The 18,363-nt window shown below is 43.3% G+C and overlaps 1 long non-coding RNA gene across 2 annotated transcripts; it reads left to right on the top strand.

The window, feature by feature from the left end:
* The first annotated feature begins 358 nt into the window (after positions 1-358).
* Positions 359-16,584, top strand: LOC310844219. Of its 2 annotated transcripts, none has more exons than XR_014564005.1 (4): positions 359-934; positions 2,401-2,521; positions 4,575-4,667; positions 16,497-16,584. It is a non-coding gene; the product is annotated as an uncharacterized lncRNA (long non-coding RNA). The 2 variants fall into 2 exon arrangements; XR_014564006.1 differs by having other exon boundaries at positions 360-934; positions 2,368-2,521.
* The last annotated feature ends 1,779 nt before the right edge of the window (positions 16,585-18,363 follow it).

Raw genomic sequence — 18,363 nt, 5'->3', positions numbered from 1 at the left:
TGCGGCGGGGTGCGCTCCCGCTGCTCGGTCCCAGCGCCTGCCAACCTAGCAGTTCGAAAGCACCTCCGGGTGCAAGTAGATAAATAGGGACCGCTTTCTAGCGGGAAGGTAAACGGCGTTTCCGTGTGCGGCTCTGGCTCGCCAGAGCAGCGATGTCACGCTGGCCACGTGACCCGGAAGTGTCTCCGGACAGCGCTGGCCCCTGGCCTCTTGAGTGAGATGGGCGCACAACCCCAGAGTCTGTCAAGACTGGCCCGTACGGGCAGGGGTACCTTTACCTTTACCTTTACCATAGCATCCCCTTGTCAGGAAAGAGTGCCCAAGGGTTACAGCTTAAAAGGCACACATTTAGAAATATATAAAGCAATGTCGAATCTTACAGGCAGCTGCAGTGTATTGCCAGTGCAGAAGTATAATAATTGTGTATTTTGTGTAACTAACATTTGAATAGGCCTGTTCACGAAGCAATGGCTGCTCTGCTTCGTCTTCTTCTAATGTGGATTATGCTTACCCACATGAATTGGTGTGTTGGCAGCTTATCTTTAGGCCCACATACTCTGTTTTAATCTGATTGGAGGATGGTGCTATTTATACAGGTTTAGTGGGTGGTTTGTTAAAGTGACAGAGCAACCTGATCTTGACCTTCCGGAGCACCCAAAGATGGCCAAAGATATAGAGTAACTACGACTTCTGCTTTTCCCACTCTGCCCTTTATTGAGCAGATTTCAAAGAAGACGTTGTTGTGAGCAGAGCCAGCCATGCCATCAGGCAGAGTGAAGCAGCCAGCCACCTCATACAAGACATGTGAAGGGAAATGGCAGCCTAGTGTTGGGGGACACAGCTGTAAGTGCCACATAGTCTGCCCTGCACCCCCTAAGTTAAACCTGCTGCTCTCGGCTACAATAGAAGTTGCTTTTCCGCCACCAGTGTTGAAGTAAGTTTCAACTGTCAGTTTGGCTATCTTCTGTATGTGGGATGCCATTTTGCCCTTTGCCTCAGACTACATAATTTCTTGTGCTGGCCCTGGTCATGCAGCATATGCATTAGTCCTGACCACAGCTATTTGGATCTGGACAGCAACTAGCCCTGGCGTCTCCAGCCACAACCCAATCTATAAATCTTTAAAGTCTTTTGTAAAGCTTTGGTTTAAACTCACACCACCCTGGGGAGGAAGGGAGGGAAGGAGTGATGTTTACCCTCCAACATTCCCCTCAGGCCAAAAAACCTTTAACCTCTTTTTATATTTTAAAAATAGTTTAATCTGTGTTAAAATGTGAGAGTCAAACTTGGGTGCTAGGAAGCACTTTGTTTTTGAAACGTGCACATTTCTTTTTTATTCTTAAAGAGACGTTTTTTAGACGAGTGAAGAACAACTGTAAGGAAGCGGGGAGTGTCTTTGGTCAGTGACTGAATTTTAGGGGGTGAGGAGACAGGTCAAGTTCAGCTGAGAGGCAGCTCCGTTGCTTCAATGAACCATCGTTGTAAACAACCTCTTCCTCCACTCAGAGGAGTCCGTGAAATGGTGAACATGGTTTAATGGATTCCTTCATGAACATTGCAGCATGAGCCAGTATTTTTTTTTTTATGCAAACTGAGTGACTGCCCTCACAGTATTTTCCCTGGGCATGAAACAGTGTTTTCCCCCAACAGGGAATGCAGGCATTTGCAGGATATAAAGGCACATTTCTGGGACAGAAATGATTCACGGGGATGACTAAGAGGCTACAGGGCCTTTTGAAGCTACGGTGCCAGTTTGTGTCCAGCCCTGGTGGTTGATAGCTGCTACCGGCCAGTGGCCTGTGTGACTACATGCAAAAGGAAGCTGCTGGCTCCAATGGCTGCTTCCTTGGGTAAAGAATCAATTTTTTACACTGACAGGGAGGACCAACATTTTATGGACAATGGCAGCTGAGCTCTTTCTTGGTTTTGCTGGAGGCCTCTGCAGAAGGATTAGGAGCCCCCACTGCAGGATGCAAAAATATGATATATCCAATATGTGCCACAGATCTGTAATGCGTATCCTTTTATAATAAGAGGTGTCTGTGAGCTTAGGCAGGATGGCAGGTATGTAGATGGTGGTGTGGCTGTGTATTCAGTATACTGAGGAAAAGACAAATAAATAGTGTAATGTATAAAGCTTGAACACAGTAATGACGTAGGAGCAGCCTTTGGCTGTAGTCCTACATACTTACCTGGGTAAGCACTATTGGACACAGTAAAAATGAATATTATTATTAGAATTATTTATTTATACCTTCTCTCCCCCTGCCCTGGGACAGGGACTCAAGGCGGCTTGCAGATAAAAAATAAGAACAGCTGAAAACATTGTTTTCCAGCTGTCTGTAACACTAGCTTTTCTGCCCATAGGCTGTTTTGACCTTTTTGGTCCATCATCTACAGGAGCAACTGCTATGAGGCTTTTGGAAGAGGCAATCTGTGCTGGAGAAAAATGAGCAAGGAGGTGCTCTTCTCTCTGCGTTGTCTCCCCACCCCCACCCCCACTTGGGGTTCCAGATGCAAGGTAAAACATGTATGGAATTGCATGGATACTGGGAAAGCTTAAACACCCTCATCCCAGTTCTTTGGGACAAATTACCCTGCCAGAAGTGCCTTGGCCTTTTCAGGTAGCATGCTGATCATTCCATCATGAGACAATCAGAAAACCATTATGGGATTCTGGAAAAGCATTATCCATTATCTTCACATGCCACATTTGAGTTGAGGGGATGTGTTTGCTAATTTACCTTTCTATGTAACATAAATCTAAAGCAATTTACCAAAAATGGCAATAAAACACACTGAAAAACACTGTTAAAATTAATGTAAGAAAACCAAAAGCAGGATAAAACAATTCAGCTTAAAAGCAGGGAGCTAGAAGTTTAAGCTATTGTAATATAAAGTCCAGTGGAATCGTTTCCAATCTCTGGGGTGAAAAAGTTTCATGGCTTCACATTTCATGCTGGCCCTACCATTAGGCAGAGTGAAGCAGCTGCCTCAGGCCACAGACGGTGGGTGGGAAGATCTTTGAGGGCAGAGAGGGATGTGCCATGTGACCTGCCCTGAGCCACCTAAGAGAGTGTGCTGTCCCATTGCCAAAACTGAAGTAAGATTCCATTGTTTTAATGGATGGCTTCTTTTACATGGAGTGGGTTGGGGTTATTAATCTTGTACTTTTCCTTATGCAACAAAATGTCCATAGTCAGCCCTGAGTACACGTAACTGAATGAAACCATTTTTGGTGTGATGTTGGTTTTTATTCAACATTTAAAAAACATTTTTAAAACTGACCAAAGATCTATGCTGCTGCCCTTAAAATATTTCTTTTAGTGCTCAGTTAACCCTGATAGTCCCTGTTTTTCTGAAAAACGTGAAATTATTCTTGATACAGTAACTTCTGTTCTGAAGCAAAATTTCCCAAACTGATGTACTCCACAACTTCTGCTGCACAGGAAATGTTGTGGTGTTGGTATGCATGGTTAGAAAAAGATGGAAGAAATTGCAGCTGGTTGGCTTTCCAACAGCACCACAAACCTAAATGAAAGGAAATGGGTTAGATCAACCCTGTCAATGTAAAAGATGAAAAGGGGTTGTATTGGCAGAATTTGTTACAAGTCATTGAGAGAGTTTTCTGTTGTGATTAGAAGAGGATTCAAGGTTTGAGGGAGGCGGGGGAGACAGATTTCTTTGGAATCTTCTGGGCCATAAAAAGAAGACCAAACAGATTAAATCCTCATAGTTGAATCTGTGAGGGTTTATCTGTTTCTCATTCTCCAATCTTAAATTCAGCTCAAATTTTCTGCATCAGTTTACAGGGGTTTTTTATTTTAAAAAAATATTCTCACCAAATGTCATTGGTGTTTTAGTGCACATCTCTCCTAATGTACATATTCTTGTACGCAATTTTGCGTAATATACAGATTTCGACGAGCGATTTCCCCATACATCATGCATTTTTGTATGCTATTTGCACTTACATATTTTATGAGGCATTTCCCTTAATATATGCATGTTTGTATACATCTGGTTAGAGAACCATATCAGAAAATTCCAAGAAGTGTGAATTTCAAAGTATACCTATATTTCAATTTGTATGTTGTTTCAGGAAGAGGAAGTAGATTGGTCTGAATTTCTCCTCCATCCCCACATCCAAAGTAAGAGTGGACAGGACTGCAGCCATGCTAGATTAAGGTTGCAATTTAACTGCACATCTGGGAGTTAGTCCCATGGAACTCAGTGAGAATTGCTATCATCTAGTCATATGCAAGATTGTGCTGCAAGCAGTTGTAGGGCTTTGATTTCTTTCTTTTTTAAACACTGAAATAATTAATTGGCCGCAGTGGCTTAATTTAATCTGGATAATTGTTAGATCCCATTTATATATCAGAGTCTGCTTTTTATTTGGGTTTGTTCTTATAAATCTGCATGCCTCTGAGTGGATGGCCAAACTGACAATATATTTAATGTTTATTGGCAGATGTCCTTGGTATGACTAGCCTGGAAGTGCTCTCTCACACACACGCACTGAACTGCAGCCTCTAAAAGCTATTCTGTCTCTTGCATGCCTCAACCCTCAGACCCAGTTGCAGCTGTTTGAAGCACGGCCGGACACTTGTTACTTCACCTGGCTTGAGCATGTGCAGTTGGTGTGAAGCATTCGGATGTTAAACGTATGGAAGGCTCTGTTGCAGCACTGCTTGAACACTCTGACTTATCAATGCAGCTAGAGCTGTTATATACTGCAGGAAAGGCCCTGTACTCAAGGACTTAAGAATCCTGCACCCCAGAACTGCAGACAGTGCAACATGGTGGTTCATTCGCATTAGCACTTTACTGTTGGTCTTTCCCTAATTCCTACTTGGCAGAGCCCTTCCTGTTGTAGGGTTTGGCTGTGATGAATCAGTATTATATTTGCGATAGTAATTAAAGCCCGTGCAGGCATTCCAAGCACTGAGCAGAATGAGCGTTGCCTATTGCCTCCCGGGAGTGATCTTACTCATTGCTCTCTGTCATAGTCTCCCTACTTCATGGCAAGAAGCACCCGTTTTCATGAGAAAAGTAGGAAGGGAGAAAGCTGTTCTGATGGGGAGTTGAGAGTAACTGCATCCCGTGGAGAGAAAAAAGCAGCAGTGTATATTGTGCAGGACTTGGATATAATAATTCATTGGGGGCGGGGTGGATGATAGTTCAAATGCAACAGATTGTGTTATGCAATCATAGGATGCTGAGCCAAACAGCATAATTTATAGAGCTCGGGCCAAAGAAGATTAGTTCCTTGGTTGTGAAATTTGGAATTTCCAAAAAGGAATGGAGTCATGCTGCTGGGGAAAGCAGCATGGAGGAGAATGCAGGGGGGAAAGTCTGATACTAGCTCAATGGATCTTTGATCTTGATTATTTTTTGTTGCCAAGGTATTGCAACGAAAACAGAGAACCTTGTATCGCCTTCAAAGACTCACAGTCACGAGTGACCAAAAGCATAACCCAGTGTTCAAATTCTGGGAAAATGTCTTTGATTTGTTTGTTCTTATTATTTGCACTTATATCCCACCTTTCCTCCTGCTCAATGTGGCGCAGACAGTTCTCCCTCTCCCCTGTTTTATCCTCACTACAACCCTGCAGTGTAGGTTAGGGTGGGAGACAGTGATTGGCCAAGGAACACGGAGTGAACTTTGTGGCTGGGTGGGGACTAGAACTCCAGTCTCCCAGATCTTAGTCCAACACTCTCACCACTGCACCAAACTGGCTCATATCCTTATTTTTCAAGAAGTAGCTCAATTTAGAGAACACAGTCCTTGTCCAGGCCTTTTTAAAATGTAGATTCAATAAATGGAGGGAGGATCAGGAGTGAGATGTCGGACTTCACTCCTGACTGCCATGCATGTATTGACTCTGTGTGTACTATAGAGCCCACAGTCTGTGAATATACACAGTTGATCATATGTTGATCAGTGACTTGCTACCATAATACCACCTCCATTCCAATAATGGGTCTATTTATAATCTAAAATGGACTGACTCGTGCCACTTTATTTTGGTACATGAGGACTCTGAAGTACTTGTGCTTCACAACAAGAAAGTGCTTGGAACAAATAAGAGCCCATGCAGATATATCACAAAATCCCTGCTCAATTAAGACATGAAAGAAATGGAAGTTTTTTCACTGACTTTGCTAGAAAGTGACCTATACCTATATTGGTGCATCTATAACATTGTCCATCAGAGATGCGTAAACCTATTCTTAGCCACAGCAAACGGCTTGGCTACAATCATTGTGTTGGTGGGGGGACTAGCTTATAATCTATATAAATTATTATTGACAATGCCTTTAATTTTTGAAAATGTGCATGTCATAATTGGAGAAATCTCAGGATACACAGAGTCATGTTTGCCATCACTAAAAGCTGGATGGAAATTAAGGCAGTAACTCTATGCATATGTACCTGGGAATAAGTTCCATGGACTTTTCTCCCAGGTAAATATGACTAGGGTTGGGTTGTGCAGGTAAAATTTGGTTGATTAAAAGGAGGAAGAAAGAGACATGCTGGAGGAAGAGAAAAACAAAATGAAGAAAGCCCATGAATTAATATAATGATGACACATGGGTGTGCAAGATGAGAAGGGGAAGAGGGATGGGTTAGCTTTGTCGAAAAGTATTTCAGGAAAGGATACCACAATGCATCCACATTTCTACAGAACACCACAGGTCTTTATGACAGAGCAAGAGCTTCGTCCACAATCCAAGGAAGATCCATGCACTTATACCCCTTGAATTATGGGTGTTAATTCTGTGCTTGATTATTGCCATTGTCTATAGACAGTGCTGTCTGCTTCTTCCAGATTCAGCCAAGTCCAATGGCTAGATGACCTGACTAAATCTGTTTCTGATTTTGACACTAAATATTGATAAGTTTTCTTGCCAGACCAATGATGGGTCCAGACTGTGGGCTGGTTTAAGTGATTCATACCTGGAAGTGTCCAATGGAATGTGTAGTAAGTACACACTTCATCATATAACAGGCTTCTTCAACCTCGGCCCTCCAGATGTTTTTGGCCTACAACTCCCATGATCCCTAGCTAGCAGGACCAGTGGTTAGGGATGAAGGGAATTGTAGTCTCAAAACATCTGGAGGGCCAAGGTTGAGGAAGCCTGTCATACAACTTTCCCCAGTTAGTGATCTGCCTGTGGGTTAGAAACTAACCAATAATAATTTTCCAGCATGCCACTTTGTTTATCTCTGAATAAGTTTCTCACTGTCTCCCACAGCATTGTCACTTTCCCACCATTTCCCCTTCATGATCAGGACATTTTTAATTAAAAAGTATAAGGGCATTTTAGACATGTATTCCTTATCACCATAGTCTCCATGCAGATTTATTCTGTTAATTATCTGCTAAGGGAAAGCAGAGTTGTTTCTGACTTTGCAAAGTCCCTGCTACTTTATAATGTCACAGAAAAGTCTCAAGGGCACATACGTACGCAAACATGTCCTTTGATTTTTATTTACACACTGCATCACAACTAGTGCATATTTGGTAGAGTATGCATCTGCATTGCACATATATTGCCTTATTTAAGAAGAATGGGATGTCCTTAAGTCTAGCAAATGTATATGGACAAGTATGGGAAAAATGAAGGACAAACCAAAATGAAATCACATGAACTGCCTAGACAACTACGTACTGAGCAAGATTTGCATGTTTACCCAAAATTACCCCCATTGCATTCAATGGAGCGTACTCCCAAGTAAATGTGGTTTGGATCACAGGTAGCCTAAGCCTGCAATTCTAAGCACACTGAAAGGCAGAGAGCCCCAATGAACTCAATGAGATTTACTACTGAGTGGTGCAACAGATACATTTCCTCATAATAATAATAATTTCATAACATTTTCATATGTTGATTTAAATGTGTAGATACAAATCTGGAAATAATTAGCCTGGAAATACAATACAGCTCATTGGGGGAGGGGAGGGGAAGAGAGACTGTGAGCAGGTGTGCCTGCTCAGTTTACTGTCCAGGTGCAACTTCAAAGCCCCTGTGCTTCCTTCTTACGGTTCTCTGTCTTTAAACCGGACCTGGAGAGGCCTTCAGATAGAGGACTGTTCTCTGTAAAGTAGTACAGTAGTCTGGACTAGATGGACCAACAGCCTGGCTCAGTCCAAGGCGGATTCCTCCAACTCTTTAGATTTCACAGATCAGGGTCACGTCATCAGAATACACTGTCGGGTTCTGGGCCCAGTGATTGCTGCTGCTTCTCCTTGCGATGCATTAACCTGCCTGCTGAAGGGGAGTGCAGTCCTTGCGAGGGCAAAGAAACTGCCACGCACCTTCAAGCTGCTGAGTGGTGTGCTGCAAAACCAAAAGTGTGACTGTATGAAAGATTGCACCTAAGGTGCAAGGGCGGCCAAGAGTGGGACTGGAAGGAAGTGCTCCAAGGTCACATTTGCAAAGAACTTGCAAAAGTGTGAGAAGGCGGGTGAAGATGGGAAATAATAGCCAAAGGGTTCTGCAAGCCAACAAGAAGCAGCTTGCTCTCTCACTGTGGGAGGGACTAGCCAGGGTGTTTTTGCTGCTCAGCATTTAGATGCTCTGGCGGGGCTCTCGTGAAGGAAGTTCACCAAGGTCATCTGCTTAAGGCTGCCCTCTTAAGTGGTGTTCAGCAGACAAAGGCTGGGCCCTGGGAAATGGGGGTGCAACTCCTCCCTGAGCCAGAAACTTCAGGATGACTTTGGGCAGCTTGGGGTACATCGCACTACAAGTGTAAACTACTTTGGGAGGGAAATTAAGAAAGCATAATTGCCATCAAGGCTGCTCCCAGAGAAACCTAGGAATTTTATTTGTATTATCATTTCAAGGATTCTGATGCTAAGAACCAAAATTCCCAAGATTCTTGGAGGAACTGTAGTTAAGTGGGGGAGAATGAGAAAGAAAGTATAGTTTGTCGAAATGCACTGTTGCCAAGTTTCATTTCTTCAGCTGGTGACCTACCTCATACGGTTGTTCTGAGAATGAGTGAGACATGGAAATATTACAAACTCTGAGGTTTATGGGGAAACTAGAAGTACAAATGTTCAGATGGTGAACCAATGCTAAATATTCACAATCCTCCTCCTGCAAGAAACAGCCTTGGCTGACAGGACTAAAATAAAAAGCAGCAAGCTCCATTAAATTGTTCCTGGCCCTCAAAGGCTAAGAAAACAGGGCTGTTAAAGCAGGGTGGGTGGATAGGCAGGGTGGGTGGATAGGTTAGAGAACTGGGCCAAATCAGCTGCCTCTCACATGTTTAGAGCAACACCAAATATCACAAGCTGTTTCATCAGTCTGAAGAGCAGAGGGCCTGGTGAATGGCTACTCTTAGATGGCCAAAGGCAGCACAGGTAATTGAATAGGCCTGCGTCTCTCCCTCTGTCCTTCAGCCTGATGGAAAGGAAAGAATGGACTGTTTCATCCCAGCTGATCACTGTATGGACTTTGTAATTCTAAGAACTGTGGCCTAAGCTTGCTTTCTCCCCTCTACTTTCCTGATCATGCCATGTCTTCTAGATTGTTTCATTACAGTAAGCTGCTCTGGGAACCTTTTTGGCTAAGTGGGGTGAAAATGCTTTAAATAAATAAAATGTTTGGAAATGTATTTTCCTTTCCTGAAAATATGTATGGCTGATGTATCCTCCCCTCTGCTTAGATCCTGATGAGGTCGAGCCTGGGGGTTCTCTGTGACACAAAAAGAGTGTCTCTTTGTTGTTCAAATGAACTTGTGTTTCTTTCTCCTCCAGCAGCTTGTCTTTATCCTATGAAATCATTCAGAAAGCTTTAGAGGAATTAAAGAAGGCTTTATTCCCAGGAGTCAAAGATGGGGCAACTTGCTCCAGGGTCAGTGTGAGCATCATGTGGATGCAAACTCATTATTGTCCGACTGCAAGGGTAGCCGGTCCTGTGACAATAAAGCAGAAGGCTGAAAAAGTTCTCCACCCATTGCTGGAATGTAGGCATCCTTGCAGCAACTGTTTACCACCACTTTTGCAAGAACAGAGAACAGGAAGCATAGAAAAGATAAGAGGGGTGGGCAGGACAGATTGGCCAGGAGCTGGATCAACATAACAGAATCAAGAAGTAATTTATTAGGTCAGCAATGCTCACCGTCTTTCTCATACACTTGTAAACAAAGTCCCGTAATATAATAACATCTTCAACTGAGAGTTCTGTCCAACCTCTTGAAAATCTCCAATAAAACTTTAATTGTTGAGCTGCTCTTATAATTAAACACGTCCTCCCCCCGATATTTAATCTAAACCCACAGATTCTTGTCCTGCTTTTACTCATCAAAAAAGACCCATACTTTGAAACTGTCAGCACAGTCTCCAACCTCTCACTTTTTATTTGGGCAAAATACAGTGTGCATAGTTCTCCTCTGAATCACTTTCAACACTTCAACATGTGTTTGCTTGTTTAACATTTATATCCCACTTTTCCTCCATGATGGAACTCAGGGTGGTATTCAGGAAGGTCCCCATAACGGCTCCCATCCAGACCCAGACCTACTTAGCCTTAGCAAGGCTGTTGTAAAAAGGTAAAGGCAAAGGACCCCTGACAGTTAAGTCTAGTTGCAGACGACTCTGGGGTTGCGGTGCTCATCTCACTTTACAGGCCGAGGGAGCTGGCGTTTGTCCGCAGACAATTTTTCCTGGTCACGTGGCCAGCATGACTAAGCCGCTTCTGGCGAAACCAGAGCAGTGCACAGAAATGCCATTTACCTTCCCGCTGGAGCGGTACCTATTTATCTACTTACACTTTGATTTGCTTTCAAACTGCTAGGTTGGCAGGAGCTGGGACCGAGCAACGGGAGCTCACCCCATCACGGAGATTTGAACTGCCGACCTTCTGATCGGCAAGCCCAAGAGGCTCAGTGGTTTAGACCACAGCGCCACCCGTGTCACTCCCTACCCCCCTTCTACCAAGACAGTGTCATCATTTTATTTGGAAGAACAGTTGCTCCTGTAGCTGCAGGTGGTAAACAAGGCAAACAGGAACTAGAGTCTTGCCTCTCTCCATCAGAACTATAGCCTCTCTCAGATAGTGTTGCATAGCAAATGGTTTCAAAATCTTATATTTGCTTCTCCTTTCCTTAGTTCATATTTTACAGTTGTCTGTTGAATTTCATGTTGTTGCTATCTACTGGGTTCCCTTTAACATTTTAGCCCTTTCTCTAGTGTTGCAATCTTCCCCAGTTTTAGATCACCTGTGAATTTTATAGGTTTCTCATCTTTCCTTTCATCCAAGTCGTTGATGAAAATATTGAACAGTGCCAGACCCAGCATTGAACTCAGCAGAATGCCACTGAATACCCGCCTCAACCGCTTTTCATTTATTACCTCCTTTTGTGTGCCGCTTTTCAACCAATTGTTGGCTGCCTTTTATTTAATAATGAATTGCACCTGCAAAACAACCTGAAAGCCAGTGCAGACGTTAGAGATCAGGTTCAGTGTAACCATATTCTGTACCAGCCAAGAGTTTTCAAATAGACCAAACAGCATGGCTCCAGGACAGGACAATAATCTGACACAGAAGCTACCCAAGACAGGGACAACAGTCTTCAACCTACCTCTGAGAAGGAAGGCTGCAATTCTTAAGCAGTCCCAGATTGTAAACCCCCCTCCCCTTTCCTTTTGCTGGAAATCCAGACGATATACAAGATCTCCCCAATGATGACACAATGGAAACAATAGAGCCATTCAGTCTTACAGTACAATCCTATGCATGTTTACCGAAAAGTCCTCATTGGCAAAACAAAGATGGGCAGCATTCTCCAAACAATGCATTTATGCTATTAAACTAGGTATAGTTCTTATGAATAAAAAATACTCACATGGCTAGACAGACTCAGGAATACATTTGGTATGGTTAGGATTTGAATGGTATTCCTCACCATAAATTTGAATGCATGTGCACACATTGAAAGTTATGGTGCTATAAATGGTAACCTAATAATCTAAATTGATTGTGGGGGGAAACAAATCAGGCAACAACACACAGGGTTCTTTTGCTGGTTGGTGTGGCATCTGATTTCTACTTGCAGGCTTATGAACTGGAGGGACTGATTCTTTGCAGTGTGCGCTGACTCACCACAGCCCAAGTACTATGCCAAATGTTAGTTCCACCTGGTGACTCACTTGAATGGTATGGCTAAAGAACTGGTCGACCCAGGACTCAGTGGAATAGTCTGCTTCTTGTCCGGTCTGGCCTTGTGCTTGCTTAAGTGTAAGTAACATAAGCTTACTCTTCCACGTGAAGAGATTTCTATGCTCTGCTTTGTCCAGTTCACAAAATGAGTCTGACTATTAATATCTTCCCCACAGGAATACCATGCACTTACACACACACACACACACACACACACACACACACACACACACAATGGGTCTAAGGTTGGCGGCCCACAGTCCACATTAAACTTGCCATACCTCTCCATCCAGTCACATGAGCCTTTTCCCATCCCATTATAACTGGGTGCTGTGGATCCCAGATGAATGGCTCTGGCTGAGGGTCCCAAGAACCTACTTTTCTGTGTTGCTCTTGGCACTTCAGTTCTAGTTGCCAAGCTTCTAGGGATACCCAAACACCCTCCTCTGCAGTAACACATGAAAATAGGGCTGTTGGTCTGGAAGGCAGTATACAAGGACAGTAGATTAGGGCAGGTGTGGGCACATTCCCATCACAGTTGTCAGCCCTATGTGACTGATATAACTTTACCGCTTCATGCCCTATGTCTGCCATCAGCAGCAGTGTCCAGGCAGGACTCAAAAACTTTTGTGTCCGGTCAGTGGAAACTCTGTGTCTGCATACCTGTAGATTCTTGGGTACTTTATGCACAGACACACTAACACTCTTAAGAGGCAGCCAGCCAAGCTTTGTGTGTGCATGTGCATCTGTTTGCTTGTGGTTCTCTCTTGGCTCTCCCTTATTCTGAATAATAATTTCTATAGAGTTTTTAGCTGTTAAAATGAGCTAGCAGTTGCCATCACACCAACAACTGAAGTAAGCTCAGGTTGGAAGGCGGTAGCTTGTCCAAAGAGACCATAATGGCAAAACACACAGTTGAATCAGAGTTCTCTACACTGAAACCCAACGCGCTTGACCACTGTGTGCATCATATTCTGGCCTTTCGTCACTTAACACCAAATCCTTGCTCATGTTTAGCAGGAAGGATGGTCCATCACTTCTAGATGAAAGAACTGGGGTGCAGGGAAACAGGGCTTGTGAGATTTACCTGCCTCAGGTGATCTGCCTTTGCACGTTGACATAAAGGGGAGCACCGTTTGCTGCTACACCTCAGGCAACCCTTGCTACTTCCAAGCTTTTCTGAAGTTGATACACAAGGATCTAACCCAGCATGTCCATTGGCTGTGCCTCTGGATAGTACCTTGGTTGGGATGCTCACCCTGCTATCGCTTGACATTATGACTTAATTCTTGTCAGATGCGCAGGCAACCATTGCACTTAAATGTGTACAACAAACACCCATTTGCCTGCCTTTGCTCATTTGTTCCTTTCCAGCCAGGGCAGGAAACAGCTCAGTCTTTATGGGCTAAAGTCGAAGAGCTACTTGAGCACAGACTCTAGGAAATGCAATTGCTTTGTTAGGTTATTTCCACACTTCCTCCTTTTCATAACCTCCTGTAAAACCTTAGTGTTTGTATAAGAATCCAGGGGAAACACATGGTGGTGATGGTCCCTTGCATGCTAGAAACAAAGAGCTTCTACCAGGCCCTTCTAATTCTTCCTATCTGACAGGCTTGATAAAGGAATTGGATCCCAGATTTAATGGAGCAATGATCAACATTATTGTGCTAAGGCAGCAGCTGTATGCATAGGACTGGGCTGCAAGTGAACCATCCTTGCTAATGTATGCCTTCGTCCAGTCTTCTTATTTTTTCATTAATCCGCTTTTCTGCTGTTTCCTACTATCCCAGCCCTAACCAACCTAGTGCTCTCCAGGTGTTTTGGATCACAACTCCCAGCAGCCTGTGCTGGCTGAGGTTGATGACATTTGTAGTCCAAAACATGTGGAGGGCACATGTAGTTAAAGCTGCACTAGCCCTTTATTATTATTATTAACCCTCCTACATACCAATTTGCTCTCATTACATTTGTGTAAATATAAATAAAAATATTTTTAAATATTATTTTATTTCACTCATTGGGCCACTATACCCTGTCACTTGCCTTTATTTGTATGGCTAACAAAAATATCTTCATTGCAAATCTGTTTAAAGCCAAAATACCGTACAGTACATTTTTAAAAATCTCCCTTTAAACTTTCCCCCTTCAAACACATACTCTCTCCTCAGTAAGAAGGAAATGGAGACATGAATAGAGATGGAAAGGAAGATATGCCCACATATCTGGAAGCTGGAAGTTGTTCAAGCCCATCCTGTGGCTGAAGGGTCCCTAGTTTGGAAATAAATTATGTCTTTGCTTAGAGGCCAGTTTGAAACAGAGTGACATTAATGCAAACTTTCCTGAGGCTTAACATTGAAGGAGCCATTCTTAGGCCTCAATCTTATTTCCTGCTTCCTGGGAGTAAGCCCCACTGAACTCACAGTGGCTTACTTTTGAACAGGCATGTGTTGGATTGTGCTACTAGCCTCCTTTCAACTCCTGCATTAAAGCTGCAATCCTGCCTACTTGCTTTGTAATAAGCCCTTTGTACTGGGACTTACAAGTAGACATTCATTAATGGCACACTCCTTATTTACTACATATTTCATCTAACCTTCAAGGAGCTCAAGGTCGCATACATTAATACCCTTTACCATTTACCATAGAGGTGTTGTGAAGGTAAAATGGAATAATGGGGTAGGGAGGGGGGATCAGTAATGAGTTTGCATCCACATGATACTCACACTGACCCTGGAGCAAGTTGCCCCATCTTTGACTCCTGGGAATAAAGACTTCTTTAATTCCTCTAAAGGTAAAGGACCCCTGGATGGTTAAGTCCAGTCAAAGGGGGCTATGGGGTGTGGCGCTCATCTTGCTTTTCAGACTGAGGGAGCCGGCGTTTGTCCACAGACAGCTTTCTGGGTCATGTGGCCAACATGACTAAACCACTTCTGGCACAACAGAACACCTTGACAGAAGCCAGAGTGCACAGAAACACTGTTTACCTCCCCGCCACAGTGGTACCTATTTATCTACTTGCACTGGCGTGCTTTTGAACTGCTAGGTTAGCAGAAGCTGGAACAGAGCAACGGGAGCTTACCCCGTTGCAGAGATTCGAACTGCCCACCTTCCATTCGGCTAGCCCAAGAGGCTCAGTGGTTTAGAACACAGCGCCACCTGCATCCTGGGAAGTTTAGTCTGAGAGAGTGTGACTGGCCAAAGGTCACCTAGTGAGAGCTCAGTTGTAAAGTGGATATTTGAATCTGGGTCTCTCCAGTCCTAATCTGGTGCTCTAATCACTACCTCACACTGGCTATGGCTGTGGAATATGCATGGGATGGGGCTGCATATTAGGAATCAAGTAGCTGGGCTGGGTGAGATCAGGAAAGTCAATCTGGCTGTTCCACAGTTGCATCACCCTTGTTGCCTGTTCAGTTTTGAGTGGGAGCCACTTGTAGACTCATTGCAGGCAGTCGGTCATGAGATTCATGCACACCACTTCAAGCTGGTTTGAACAGAGGAGCTTCAGTGAAAGGACCAGCTTGTTTAAGTGATTGTGTCCATAAGGAAAAACAGATGAGTAGTCTCCGAAATAACTGGGACTTTCCCATGGTAATATACACGCATAGACTGCATTCCTCTACAAATTATTTCTGTTTCCAGAGCTCTGCATATCTTGTCAGTGTGTCAAGTTGTGCCATCATGTCAGCCTTGCTTGGGGTGCTTTGTGACGTGCTGGTAGGGAAAACATCCAGGTGTGGGCTGTAGCAATAGAGCAGAATTGTTACCTGCACACCACCTGATCAGCAAGAGAGCAAACTTCAATGGATAATGTCACAGTTTGTGCATTGCTAACAGACACGTCCCTACATGCATTTATTTGTTTTACCAAGTCTTCTTAGGCAGGCAGGCTTTTGAAAAAGCACAAACCCACAAACCCACACACAGAGGGGATATATTTTCAAGAAATCCCCAACTGGGATCATGACCTAGTTAAGAAATTGTGAATTAGTAACTTGTTTCACTGTAAAAAGAAAGCTAATTCACTTGGTTGCAACTGAAGAAATACTATTACTAATCTCCCCACCACTGCCATTTAGACAATATATATTGTATCTTTGGAAGTTTCAGCTCTTCAAGGTCACGTTGCTGGATTGTTCTAAGATCCAAACTATTCTTTGTGCTCCTTTACTCTTCCTACTCCATGTGATACACTCAACATCATCAACAATTTAGTCTAACCTTCTGCACCTCAAATAGTGTAGTTGAAGTGACTGCTACAACAACTGCTTCAGAAGAATGAGGCCTTCAAATAATGTTCTATATTCTTTGCCTCTAAGCAGGTACAGGTATACATTATTGGGCCCCAAACTAGAACATATGGGCACACTGAACCTGAATGACAACATCTATCTCTCTGGCTAGCAGCTGAGTATATAGCTTGACTTCTTCTCAACTTAGAAATTTCACAGTGATTGGTTTAATTGTCTGTGCCACTGCCTGGCAAACAGATGCTGCTGGCATGATTCTTTTTGCTTGTTTCTGATCCATCTTGGATAGAGCCTCACAATTCAGAGGATGCCTTTTCCATGGATCCTAGTGGTATGGCTCTTGCCAGAATTTGTCAGTCAAGCAATCCTGGGACAAAGAGTAGATCAGCAGCACAATGTCCAGACTTAGAACTGACCTAACCCATAAAGAGAGTTAGGAACCTGTGGTCCTCTTGAAGTTATTGGACTCCAGCTCTCATCAGCCTCAGCCATATGGCCAATGGTCTGGGATGGTGGGAGTTGTAGTCAAACAACATCTGGAGGGCCACATAATCCCCAACCCAGCATAGAAGCAAGGCTAGACTTTGTACCATTTGGAGCTTGTGAGATCTTTGGGGGAGCATGGAAAGGTTGGAAAGTTTTCCTACCCTTGATGGCCATTATGATCCTAGCTAAGCAGAGCACAGGAAGATTTTGAAGAGGTCCATATATCGATACCAAAAAGGATATGACTTGTGCTTGATTCTTCAATAAACTAGATCTGAGGTGGGAACCTGTGGGCCTCCAGATGTTGCAGGATCGCAAATCGCATCATCCTTGACTATTAGCTATATTGTCTGGGACTGATGAGAGTTAAGTCCAACAACATCTGGGGAACCAGTGTTTCCCAACCTCTGATCTAGGTACCAGTTTGAAGTAAAGTAATGGATGCATTGCTAAGAGCTGGAGATCAGCTGCTGCTTCTGAAAATGTCAGCCTTGGTTTCCTCACCTGTAAAACAGGAGTGATGATTACCTGCCTTCAGGGCATTCTAGGGCTTAATTTGCTGACATCAACACAGTGCACTCAACTCCTCAGCTGGAAAATGCTATGGTAATATTTAAAATCATATGATTATAAATCAAAGGGAATTAGCCCATCTACAGATCAATCGTGCCTATGTGCATTGTGAACCCCTTGGGCAAGGGTTTAACTTTTAATTGGGAGGTTGAACCCAACATATTTGCTGCATTTCAAATATTTTAATATAAAAATCAAATAAGTCAAGGTGGAGGGAAGAAGCCTAATATATTTCTCTTGGATCACATACAGCAGAATGTTCATGATAGGGTTGTCACAAATAATCTGCAAAACAACAACTTTTAATCATATGTATATGATTAGTATTAGCTATATTTTAGTATGCAGGTAGATCATTATTATTTTTATTAGTTGCAGATGGAAAGCAAGTGGATGAGAGCTCTATATGTGTCAGAGGTGGGGGACTTGTGGCCCTCCAGATGTTATTGGATTTCAACTCCCATTAGCCCCAACCACATGCACTAAGGTCAGGGCACTGTAGGGAGGTCTGCATTTTGCATGCAAGCCTGCAATTGGAATCATAGAATTGTAGAGTCAGAAGGGACCACGGGGGTCATCTAGTCCAACCCCCTGCAGTGCAGGAATCTTTGCTCAACGTGGGGCTTGAATTCACAACCCTGAGATTAAGACTCATGTTTTACTGACTGAGCTTTTTTTGTGTGTGTGGGACAAAATTCTCACTTGTATTCTAACACTCAAGTCTAGGGATCTTTTGATGCTGAGACTTGGACACACTCCAGAATTTGGCACCCCAATAGTTAACACAGAACAACAGAGATAAATCAAAAGTAAATTTTATTAAGTCCAAATTAGCTCATTGCCTGAAAAGGGAATTAGCACATTTACTAAAAATATA

Source organism: Podarcis gaigeae (genome assembly GCF_964106915.1).
Source record: "Podarcis gaigeae genome assembly, chromosome: 5".
Classification (NCBI taxonomy): Eukaryota; Metazoa; Chordata; class Lepidosauria; order Squamata; family Lacertidae; genus Podarcis; species Podarcis gaigeae.
This window is presented reverse-complemented; position numbering and strand designations above follow the sequence as displayed.